We start from the raw sequence: 12,241 nt of genomic DNA, 5'->3' as shown, positions 1-12,241 counted from the left end.
GGGATCTATGAGTCAAATCCCACCACGGCAGCTGGTGCAAGTTACATTCAATTACCAAAACCTGGAATTGAAAGCTAGTCTCAGACGACTGTGAAGCTATCGTCATTTGTCACTAATGTCCTTTAGGATAGGAAGTGTGCCAGGTCTGGCCTACATGTTACTCTTACGTGGCTGATTCCTAACTGCACACTCCTCTGAAATGGCTTTTGTAAACCACTTGGTTCAAGTTGATTAGGAATGGCCGGCCAATGATGGCCTTACGCGCAGAGGCGAGTTAGAAGGTAAACAGAAAATTTCACATCCCACACTTAGCACTCCCTGTCCCAAGATCTGAGACATCTGACTCTATCCCTCACCTGGCTGCCGGAGGCCCTTGCGATGAGGTTGGGCCAGACCTGCTGCATGGCACCAGGCTTCCTCTCTCTATTCGCTTGGCTTTTGACCGCACACATTAGGCCACCAGCAACAGCCTCTGTGGTGTATTGAAAACAGCATTTTGCGTTTTGTCCACTTGCATGTACCAGCAGAGGGAGTCTGCTAGGCAGAGACAATACTAGATCCATGTTTAACAACTCGTGCAGCTCTGCTTCTAAATGTCTCTGGCTGAATATAGAACTGTTTCTGTCCCAAGAGCTGTGCAGCCTTGCTTAAACCTGACCTCGTCACAGCTGCATCCCCATAAATTCCCCAACCCTCCTTCACGGTAGATAACTTTTTGTGAAGTGGGGCGGCGTGTGGCGCAGTGGTTAGCTCTGGGACTGCGGCGCTGAGGACCCGGGTTCGAATCCCGGCCCTGGGTCACTGCCCATGTGCAGTTTGCACATTCTCCCCATGTCTGCGTGGGTCTCACTCCCACAACCCAAAGATGTACAGGTTAGGTGGATTGGCCACGCTAAAATGCCCCTTAATTGGAAAAAAAAATAATTGGGTGCTCAAAATTTATTTTTTTAAACATTTTGCGAAGCGTCCACATGAGCTCACCAAATCACGACATCTAAGCCCCGCTATTCTTTAATAAGCAGCATGCCTCATGCATTATTTATAAAGTGGGACATGGGTTATTGTTGTGATTTACCAAATCTCTTTACGGATGTGTTATTTTTCATAAATTTAAAAGGTGGTCAAGTAGAGCATGGATGCTCAGCCACTTCTCTTTTACATATTCACAAGATGTGAATGCCATTGGCTTGGCTCGTCCCTAACTGCCCGTGGCTCATTGGAAGGAGGGGGTGAGCCACCTTCTTGAACCACGGCAGTGTGTGTGTGGTGTAGGTTACACCCACAATGCTGTTAAGGAGGGAACTCCAGGATTGTGACCCGGTTGAATATATTTAGGGCTGAGATGGATAAATGTTTGGATGCTCAAGCAATCAAGGGTTCTGGGAAAAGACAGGAAAGTGGAGTCACAGCTGAGCGGGAAAGCCATCCCTGGGCCATTAGCTGAATGAGGCAAAGATTGGAGGCAGGAGGAGCACTGAGGGAACAGCAATGAGGGGTAATCTGGGAGAAGGACTGAGAGGGCGGGAGTAGATTTGCAGTGAGCGATGGGGCAGAGAGGCACGGTACTTGGAGAGGTGGTAGTGGCAGGGAAGATAGAGGTGCTGAGGAGTGGGGGGATATGGCCAGTGGCAGTCAGGGGTGGTACTAAGCAATGGGGTTAGGGTTAGCGGTGGGAGAGGTGCTGAGGAGTGGGGTTGCTGGGTTAGTGGGTGTGGAGAAGAGGTATTGAAGTGTGGGGGAGGGGGAGATCCTGAGGAGTGGGGGCCAGGATCAGTGGCAGTGACGGGGAAGCTGTCCAGGTTTTCATTTGCAAACACAAAATAGATGACTCTCAAACCCAGGAGTCACGGGAGATGTAACGCAGCTTATGAGTTCAAAAACGTTTGTTGCTGACAACACTGGCCACTGGAGTGTCTCTCTACTCTTCAAGTGGTCCACTGTTTACGCACGATCCATCCCTCCACATCCACTTGTATGAAAGGGGTCTGTTCTTACAGGCAATAATTCCAGTGATCCAACTTGATCCATTACCGAGGTTTCTCACGTCTATGACTTCATTTACCATAAATGATCGTGCTCTGATTACTTTGGCTGGCTTCTACCCTCTCTAGCAAATTTGGAAACACGAGGCACAGTCTCGTTCTGAGATGACATTTCATCAGCAGTTCTGCTGGTGGAACTCTCGGTGTTGCATGTGGAGTGGTACAGTAGCGAAGGAGGAATCGGGAGATTTTGGTCTCCCGGTGTGTGGGGGGGGGGGGGGGGGGGGGGGGGAGAAGATGCAGTTCCAATGTGTTTAATACCCTAGAGAATGGTGAAGTTTTGAAATTCAGTGCTTGTGAATAGGGTTCCATTGTCTGATACCATGTCTTCAGGTAATCCGTGAGGTGAAAAGCATTGCTCTAATCTTCTAATGGTAGCATGCAATGTAGGTGACTTCAGCTCAAAAATGTCCATCCATTTAAGAGAGTGCATTAATCACGAGAATAAACATTGTGCCCAGGAATGGACCAACATAATGGATATGGATTCGTGCCCATGGTCGGTCAGGCCATTCTCAAGGGTGCAGTGGAGTTGTAGCAGGAAACCTTTGTTGCTGTTGGCACTGTTGACCGTGCTTGACTAGCTTCTCGCTATCAGTAACAACGCCAAGCCATCACACACAACTCCTGGCACAGTCCAGATCTCGCTGCAGTGCAAGAGTGTAGAGATCTTTGTTGTCAAACACTCGCTGCTGTAGCGTACAGACTGCTGATCGATGTTGGATCTCCTTACCAATTTTGGCCTTTTCGACAGAGGTGACGCCCAGGTTATGGGAAGTCCTGAACAGACTCCAGAGTCTCAGCTTCAACGTACGTGGTATGTGGAATATTTTGCTGACCAGTTGTGCGATGTGATGTTTTTATTTGGCAAGATTCAAAGGGAAGACTGGATTTCCTTGGAGAATTGCAGAGATCGTGCATGACTTGCAAATTTGGTGCAGAGTGCACAATGGCACTGCAGCCGTATACTGTCGATCATGTATGCTTATGGTGGTCAGTTTAGTTTTAGCACAGAGGCGTCTGAGGTTACAGAGTTTTCCATATAGGTGCTGGATTTCATCATTGCTTTTTTTTTTAATAAACAATTTTATTGAGGTATTTTTGGCATATAAAACAATGACATTGTATAGTACTGTACAGAAAGAAAAGCAAATAACGCATAGTGCAAACCACAACTCCATTCTCACAAGGACCTGCCTAAACCACCCCCTACTCTACTCTACCCACTCCCCTCCTCCCCGCCCCCACCTGCTGACAATTCATTCTCCGCGAAGAAGTCGATGAATGGCTGCCACCTCCGGGCGAAACCCGATCGGGAACCTCTCAAGGCGAACTTAACCTTCTCTAGACTGAGGAAGCTCGCCATGTCCGCTAGCCATACTTCGGTCTTCGGGGGCTTCGGTCCCTCCATGTCAACAGTACTCATCGCCAGGCTACCAGGGAAGCAAAGGCCAAGACGTCGGCCTCCTTCTCCTCCTGGACTCCCGGGTCCTCCGACACCCCAAAGATTGCCACCTCAGGGCTCATTTTACCACCCCAGTTTTCAAAACCCGGGACATGATGTCCGCGAATCCCTGCCAGTACCCCCCGAGTCTAGGGCACGACCAGAACATGTGCACGTGATTAGCCGGCCCACCAGCGCATCTGGCACACTTGTCCTCCAGCCCGAAGAATTTACTCATCCGGGGCACCGTCATGTGGGCCCAATGCACGACCTTAAACTGGATCAGACTGAGCTTGGTGCATGTTGCGGTCGTGTTTACCATCATTGCTCTTTTAATTGGCTACCTGTTATTAGGAGCCTGCGGTGTTCTTTGTGATTCTTAGTATTGGGATGGATGTCATCGTGTTCACAAAGACCACAAAAGTTCAATAACAAAGCTAACATTTATAATACTACTTACTAAAGCTCGACCACTTACTCCTATAGCAAGCAATAATCTAGTAATCTACAATCTATACTCTACCAACACTAGTCTCTATATATAGCTGTCCTCTGCACTCTCTAGACATTTCCGCTGCACTCTCTCCAGCCCTCTCCCAGAAGCCTGAGAGTCAGTGCTTTATATAGTTCTGCATGGAGCTCCATCTAGTGGTCAATTAGGATATTACATTAACCCTTTATATTCTAGACATTCTGCATAATATCACAGAGCCCACCACCAGCAAAAGTGTTGGAAGGTGGGACGATGTCGTGGAACGAACCATAAGCCATGCTCCAAACTTTCACGTCCCATCCCCTCCAACATTTATTTCGCTCCAACATTTCAGATTGCTGGCCTTGCATTGGGGCTGAACAGTTTACCGCAGCTTCTCGCCTCACTGGTAGTTGCCTGACTTCCGTTTCCATTTCGGATTTCTGGCATTTTAATGATATTTTGGATCATATTTTCTTGCTGAAAGAGTGAAAACTCTTTTTATGCGGACAATAAAAGCCAAGCCAGTTTTGCAATACTAAGTTGCGTTTTGCAGTGAAGTACCAGAATTATCACTTTAATGTTGCCATATGGGAAACTTGTATCATGTGCGAAGGCAGTCAGCACATTTTTGCAACTTATGCATTTCGTCGAGCAGTCACACAAACAGCCTCGTTTACAAGCCATTTATCCACGTAGGTTGGAGTTTAAACCTTTAAAAGGGATTTATTGAAAATGTCAGCTCATCCCCCTGCCGAGTCCTCGAGATTTAACTAAACTGAATCTAACCAACTGAAACAGTCTTGTTCTGAAATGCATTGTGACCTCTTGTAATGGGAAACATATTTGAATCCGGCTTACAGTGCAGTGATTTCACAGATAGTGGCAACTTTCTCTCGTTCTATCCCCGGCTGTATTGTAAAAGTCCCTTCTTCACAGTCGGGTTGATGTGCTGATGGAGAAAAAAAAATAACCCCCCCCAAAAAAAGTAAGTGAGCGAGAAACACTTGGGCTTAATCTTCTTCACATGCCGCGTTTTCACCCAGGCACCTCTTGAGCGGTTGTCATTCTTTGTGGAGCCTTCTCCACAGCATTAATCATTAACAGGAAATGTCCGACGTTATATTAAAACAAGATGTGAAGCTCGACGTGATCTCTCTCTCTCTCTGGCAGTATTTCTCACCCGTCAGATTGCTTGAGTTCCCCCCCCCCCCCCCCCCCATCCAACAGCTTCTGGGAGCAAGTGGTTTGTTTAAGTCAGCCCCATGGCTTCATTCAATATCAGGGTAAAAGTTGAGGTTGGGTGTGGGGGTGTGGTGGGGGGGGGGGGGGGGGGGGGCGGTTTGTGGAAGCAGAGATTAAGTGAAAACAGACTGGTATTTGCATATGAAGAACGATGTGCAGGCGTCCCATCGGTTCTTAAAGACTCTCCACGGAGTTGTGAAAGATGGAAAAGAGGACAAACTATAAGAGTAGGCTTTTCCATTCAAAGCTTGAGGATGCGTGCCTACCCCCCGTGGTGACCTCTTGATTAAGCTGCAGTGGAGAAAACCAGCATTCTAAAACCACTTTAATTTCCTCAACAGAGTTTTGATGGTCGTTCGCTTTTTTTTTTAAACACTTAGCCAGGTTTTATATTCTGTTTAATGCTGATCTAAACATTTCATTTGCTTGTTTGTGCAGGAGCAAGTTTTGAGGACTCTACCATATGCTTGTCTCCTCTCGTGAATAGGAGCCTGTCATTCAATGAGATTTTGACACAGGGTTACATGCTATTGTTGAAGTCCCCACATGCTCTCCACTTCCTCTGGAGTGCAAACAGTGTAGTAACTCAGTGCTTCCTGTTACAGCTTTCCTGTGTTTGCATTCTGCTCAGAGACTCACTCCTGAAAGCAGATAGTGGCAATATTGCAGTGTCCCTCCTGTAACATCTACAGGGGAGAGGGGAGCCAGATCTTGAGGAAGGTAAGTTCTGTCCATGCTTGGTTACTGAAAACGTTGACGAGTAAGCTGCTGGTGCTGTTGGAGACTGTGGCTGATTTTGTTCATGTGCTGTGTAATGAGGGAAATCGGGGCAGCACTGCGGAGTGGGTGTGACCTGTTATATGGCACTGGTTTGTGAGGGAAACCTAATAGATATTTCAGATTGTTACTGCAGGTGAGGTGAGAGTAATGTGCTGCTTTCGTTTGTCTCCTCCTTAACATTAAGGGCTGTTCGCCGGAATCTTTAACACTAGCATTCCATTGTGCAGTTTCTGTTCAGTACTCCAGTATTCAAGATTTAAACGGACTGAATGCTGTGAAGAGGAAGTATGATCAATGCTGTTCTTTACGATGCTCGAACAGGGGGAAGAAATTGAACACTTTAGTTCATGGGATTGGGGGGGTGTTACCCCGTCATTTATCCAGAATTATTTTTCTGAGAACAATTAGTAGTTCTCCAAGAACAAGTTATATTCTGTAGTGTACTAGTGATTGTTGGATCCTGCTATTATCAGCAATGTAACTAACCCTTTCAGATATCAGCTGTTCAAGGTTAAAATCCTGAAATTGACTACTTCAAATGATTTGTCTGACTAGATTACACTACCTTATCAGGGTCACCTTGATATGAATGTACAGTTTGACGTTAGTTATCAGTTATGTGGCTGGCCAGTGAGTGACACTTTATAACTGCTGTTTTAAAGATTGTACACAATTTTGCAGAAGCACTGTAGAGACAGGGTTCAGTGTACACCAAGCATAAAATGGCATGCTGAATGGGAGTGAGCACCATATTTTCATCACTGAGCTAGGGCTCAGATTCAAATTCAGTCCAGACTGATGTGGGGTGAATCTCTCTGTGGGCTTGCAAACTGCAAGGGTCCCAAAATGAAAACAGCATGGGGAAAGTCTCACTGAAATTCCTTCCAAGCATGAATCTATGGGGGAAACCGCCTTAATGTGGCGTTAAATTAGCAATCGCACTCCAGTTTTTTTTTTAAAAAGGGGAGTTGACAGTGGAAGCGGCACATCTGTGTCGCGAGGGTGGTCACTGAGAAATTATTGACCCAAAGCAAGAGAAAGCTTTATTCTGTATCCGAACAGTCATGTGTCTGAGCCAAGAGCTTCTCTTGAAGTTGATGCTCACACTGGATTCTAAACATGGGAATGCACATTCTTCGGAACTGACAGCAATACAGAGGACATCCACTACTTGATGGAGTGTGAACCGAAAACCCTCGATATTAATGAAAAGCAAAACATGTTACCAAAATGTTTCCTCTTGCATGCAATCGGGACAATTGCAAGAATACCAAATTTCAAACTGGTCACCACAATTTATACCATAGGAGAAAAGGTGCTGATTGATTGGCAAGTTGACCGTGGCTGAGACATTGCCATGGAGAATGCAGCGGGGAAATCCTCCTTGATATGTTTTTTTAAAAAAAGGCATTTCCACAAACAATTCCAATATATTTCAGATCCTGGCATGAGGCTGAGTTTGTCTTGTGCATTGGGGTCCACGTACATAGATCTCTCAAAGTTGCCACCCAGGTTGATAGGGTTGTTAAGAAGGTGTGTGGTGTGTTGGCTTTCATTAACAGGGGGATTGAGTTTAAGAGCCACGAGGTTCTGCTGCAGCTTTATAAAACTCTAGTTAGACCACACTTGGAATATTGTGTCCAGTTCTGGTCGCCTCATTATAGGAAGGATGTGGATGCTTTGGAGAGGGTACAGAGGAGATTTACCAGGATGCTGCCTGGACTGGAGGGCATATCTTATGAAGAAAGGTTGAGGGAGCTAGGGCTTTTCTCACTGGAGCGAAGAAGGCAGAGGGGTGACTTGATAGAGGTGTGCAAGGTGATGAGAGGCATGGATAGAGTGGATAGCCAGAGACATGTCCCCAGGGTGGAAATGGCTGTCAGAAGGGGACATAATTTTAAGGTGATTGGAGAAAGGTATAGAGGAGATGTCAGACGTAGGTTCTTTACACAGAGAGTGGTGGGTGTGTGGAATGCACTGCCAGCAGAGGTGGTGGAGTCAGTCATTAGGGACATTTAAGCGACTCTTAGACAGGCACATGCACAGCAGTAAATTGAAGGGGTGGAGGTTAGGTTGATCTTAGATTAGGATAAATGGTCAGCACAACATCGTGGGCTGAAGGGCCTGTACTGTGCTGTTCTGTACTATGTTCGATGTTCTATTCACCCGGGTGGTCCAGACTGCTGGAGATTTCTGCCACGGCAAAGTGAGATATGCTTATAACGGAGAGAAAACAGTCCGTGGCTCATTCAGTAGCACGGTCGCCTTGTAGTCACAAGGTTCTGGGTTCAAGTCCACCCACTCCAGGGCTTTCGCACAAAAATCACTGGAGGGAGTGCGGCACTGCTAAAGGTGCTGTCGCTTGGAGAGGTGGATATAAAATATCCCATGGCTCTATTTCGCTGATGAGCTGGGAATTACCCCCCACCTGGTGTCGTGGCCAATATTTACCCTCAATCAATATCACAAGGAAATTAGCTGGTCATTACCACATTGCTGTGTGCAAATTGTCTGCTGCCTATCCCACATTACAACATTACACTAAACTTCAAAAGCACTTCATTGAGTTAAAGTGCTTTGAGAAACTTAGTGATCATGAACGTGCGCTATAAACGCAAGACTTTCTGACATATCCCAATGGTAATGGTTTGACAAAGTTGTAACTACCCAAAATAGTTGCAAAAACTTCACTGGGCCACACCGCTAGGCTACCCAGAAACCAATCAATTCCGCTTCAGCGAATCAATATTGCAATAAGGCCCAGGCATTATTTACACTGTTTGCAATCTTTCTGTCTTTCACCACAGCATTTAGTGGCAATTGTAACTTTCGGACTGCAGTGTTCATATCAATCTAACTAACAATGTGATGAGTACTGTTCGCACGCTATTAGTACTCCCCTGACAACGATACCTGAAAGCTTGTTATGTTTGTAAGGTGTCCTATTCTTCTGGTCAGTGAGTCTCCATAGGTAATTGCTGTACAATTATCAGCTTGCTCTGATCACATTTCCTGGGTCTGAGAAGCTCATATTGCCATTCAATTGAGACATAATGAGAGCTTTAAGTATTGTAGTGTTTTAACTTGTACTTTTGAATTGGTGAGACTTATGTTTGGAGCACAGAGGAGCATTTCTAACAATGAAAAAGTAGATTTCCTTTACTTTTGATGAGCCTCTACCTGACTTCAGCTTGAAGACACGAGGTGGGATGTTGATCTTTAGCAGAAGTTTGAAGTCAGCTCACTGCGAATTGGCTATCTGTTATACACCATGCTAGTTTTTGCTTTTCTCGGGAAATATTGGCAAGATTTTTTCATATCAAACTCAGTACAAACAATAGTGACACTAGGGGAGGGATTCTCCCATCCTGGGACTAAGTCCAGTGGCGTGATGCGGGAACGTGGAGTGTTTCCGGCTGCGGAGGTCGGCTGGGAAATGTAGCAAATCTTCCATCCCCCTCCTCATTAATTATGCAACCATCAGGCAGGCCTGATGGCGTGTAGTCCGCTGTCCTTTCCTGATGCCACATTGAAAAGGCGCCCAACATCACTGACTCTCGATTGAAAAAAGAAGGTGGACCTCCTGACTCCGGGAGCCCTCTGGGATAGAGCTCCTGACTCCGGGAGCTCTCGGGGATAGAGCTCCTGACTCCGGGAGCACTCTGGGATAGACCTCCTGACTCCGGGAGCCCTCTGGGATAGAGCTCCTGACTCCGGGAGCTCTCGGGGATAGAACTCCTGACTCTGGGAGCCCTCTGGGATAGACCACCTGACTCCAGGAGCTCTCGGGGATAGAACTCCTGACTCCGGGAGCACTCTGGGATAGACCTCCTGACTCTGGAAGCCCTCTGGGATAGACCACCTGACTCCAGGAGCTCTCGGGGATAGAACTCCTGACTCCGGGAGCACTCTGGGATAGACCTCCTGACTCTGGAAGCCCTCTGGGATAGACCTCCTGACTCCGGGAGCACTCTGGGATAGACCTCCTGACTCCGGGAGCTCTCGGGGATAGAACCCCTGACTCTGGGAGCCCTCTGGGATAGACCTCCTGACTCCGGGAGCACTCTGGGATAGACCTCCTGACTCCGGGAGCTCTCGGGGATAGAACTCCTGACTCTGGGAGCCCTCTGGGATAGACCTCCTGACTCTGGAAGCCCTCTGGGATAGACCTCCTGACTCCGGGAGCGCTCTGGGACAGACCTCCTGACTCCGGGAGCACTCTGGGATAGACCTCCTGACTCCGGGAGCTCTCGGGGATAGAACTCCTGACTCTGGGAGCCCTCTGGGATAGACCTCCTGACTCCGGGAGCACTCTGGGATAGACCTCCTGACTCCGGGAGCACTCTGGGATAGACCTCCTGACTCCAGGAGCACTCTGGGATAGACCTCCCGACTCCAGGAGCACTCTGGGATAGACCTCCTGACTCCGGGACCCCTCTGGGACAGACCTCCTGACTCTGGAAGCCCTCTGGGATAGACCTCCTGACTCCGGGCGCCCTCTGGGATAGACCTCCTGACTCCGGGAGCCCTCTGGGATACACCTCTTGACTCCGGGAACCCTCTGGCATAGACCTCCTGACTCAGGAAGCCCTCTGGGATAGACCTTCTGACTCCAGGAGCACTCTGGGATAGACCTCCTGACTCCGGGAGCCCTCTGGGATAGACCTCCCGACTCCAGGAGCACTCTGGGATAGACCTCCTGACTCCGGGAGCACTCTGGGATAGACCTCCTGACTCCGTGAGTACTCTGGGACAGACCTGACTCTGGGAGCACTCTGGGATGGACCTCCTGACTCCGGGAGCACTCTGGGATAGACCTCCTGACTCCGGGAGCACTCTGGGATAGACCTCCTGACTCCGGGAGCACACTGGGACAGACCTGACTCTGGGAGCACTCTGGGATAGACCTCCTGACTCCGGGAGCACTCTGGGACAGACCTCCTGCCTCCGGGAGCACACTGGGACAGACCTCCTGACTCTGGGAGCCCTCTGGGACAGACCTCCTGACTCCGGGAGCCCTCTGGGATAGACCTCCTGACTCCGGGAGCCCTCTGGGATAGACCTCATGATTCCGGGAGCCCTCTGGGATAGACCTCCGGACTCTGGGAGCTCTCGGGGATAGACCTCCTGACTCCGGGAGCCCTCTGGGATGGACATGTCTCCAGGAGCACTCTGGGATAGACCTCCTGACTCCAGGAGCCCTCTGGGATAGACCTCCTGACTCCTGGAGCACTCTGGGATAGACCTCCTGACTCCAGGAGCCCACTGGGATAGACCTCCTGACTCCAGGAGCACTCTGTGATGGACCTGACTCCGGGAGCACTCTGGGATAGACCTCCTGACTCCAGGAGCCCTCTGGGATAGACCTCCTGAGAAAGAAGGTGGTTCTCCAGGGACATTCTGCTGCTGGAAGATGGACCCCTTCCAAATCTGGAAGGTCGACCTGTAGATGCTCCCTCCCCCCCACCCAACCCACTGCAGGTGGCTTCCATCCCAAACTCTGGAGGCAATGACATTGTTTCTCGACATCTGCTCACCACATTGTTCCAAACCTGTTTCGCACCGGCGTGATTTCCCACTAGAGCCGTGGAGAATCGGGTGTGGGTGGTCGGGTCTTCATCTCATTAACGGGATGCGTGAACCTCATTTGCATCCATTAGTGAGCAAATGGGGTTTTGGCCGGCCTCCAGCGAGTTTTCTGATTTGCCGTGGCAGGCATCAGCGGATGACCGTGCGGGACATTCCTGGTCTTTGGAGCTTTCTGCTATCAAACCCGTTGGAGCGGGTGGGGGACGGGACGGGTGGAAGAATTCCACCCTAGGGAACAGGTCTGTGAAAGTTGTCCGAACTATAGTTCAGTGGAAAGAAGACTGGACACAGTGAAAAGTCGCTTGCATGTTTGCTACCTGCCTGTTTCTGCCTCGACCAATTTCAGCCCTGCTCTGTTTGATTTTCAAGATATTGGTATGGTTTAGCTGTGATATATTTTGTCACTTCAACCACCATAAAAGGGAGGCAGCAGGGGAGGATTTTAATGTTGGTAGTTTTGATTTGAGTTTGAGTTGATGCTTCAAGTGTTCGCACATATGTTGCTGCAAAGAGAGAAATTCAGCTCATGCTTCTTTCGCACGGTGGTGGCACAGTGGTTAGCCCTGCTGCCTCACGGGGACCCGGGTACAACACCGGCCTTCCTTGGGTGACAGTCGGTGTTGTGTTTGCATGTTCTCCCCGTGTGTGCGTGGGTTTCCTCCGGGTGCT

General features: G+C 48.7%; 1 protein-coding gene across 4 annotated transcripts in view; it reads left to right on the top strand.

Annotated features, from left to right (window-relative positions):
• LOC140394417 (neuronal-specific septin-3-like) overlaps positions 1 to 12,241 on the top strand; it is a 479,015-nt gene that overhangs the window by 193,280 nt on the left and 273,494 nt on the right. The window contains exon 1 of one of the 4 annotated variants that reach the window (XM_072481674.1): positions 5,767 to 5,923. The exons of the other annotated variants lie outside the window; for them this stretch is intronic. The gene's annotated coding sequence lies outside the window, so the exon portion shown is untranslated. Of the gene's footprint in view, positions 1 to 5,766; positions 5,924 to 12,241 lie in introns of those variants that run through there. 4 annotated transcript variants of the gene reach the window in all.

The sequence above is a fragment of the Scyliorhinus torazame genome, chromosome 17, assembly GCF_047496885.1.
Source record: "Scyliorhinus torazame isolate Kashiwa2021f chromosome 17, sScyTor2.1, whole genome shotgun sequence".
NCBI lineage: Eukaryota > Metazoa > Chordata > Chondrichthyes > Carcharhiniformes > Scyliorhinidae > Scyliorhinus > Scyliorhinus torazame.
The sequence above is the reverse complement of the archived record's forward strand: the minus strand, read 5'-3'. Positions and strand labels throughout refer to the sequence as shown.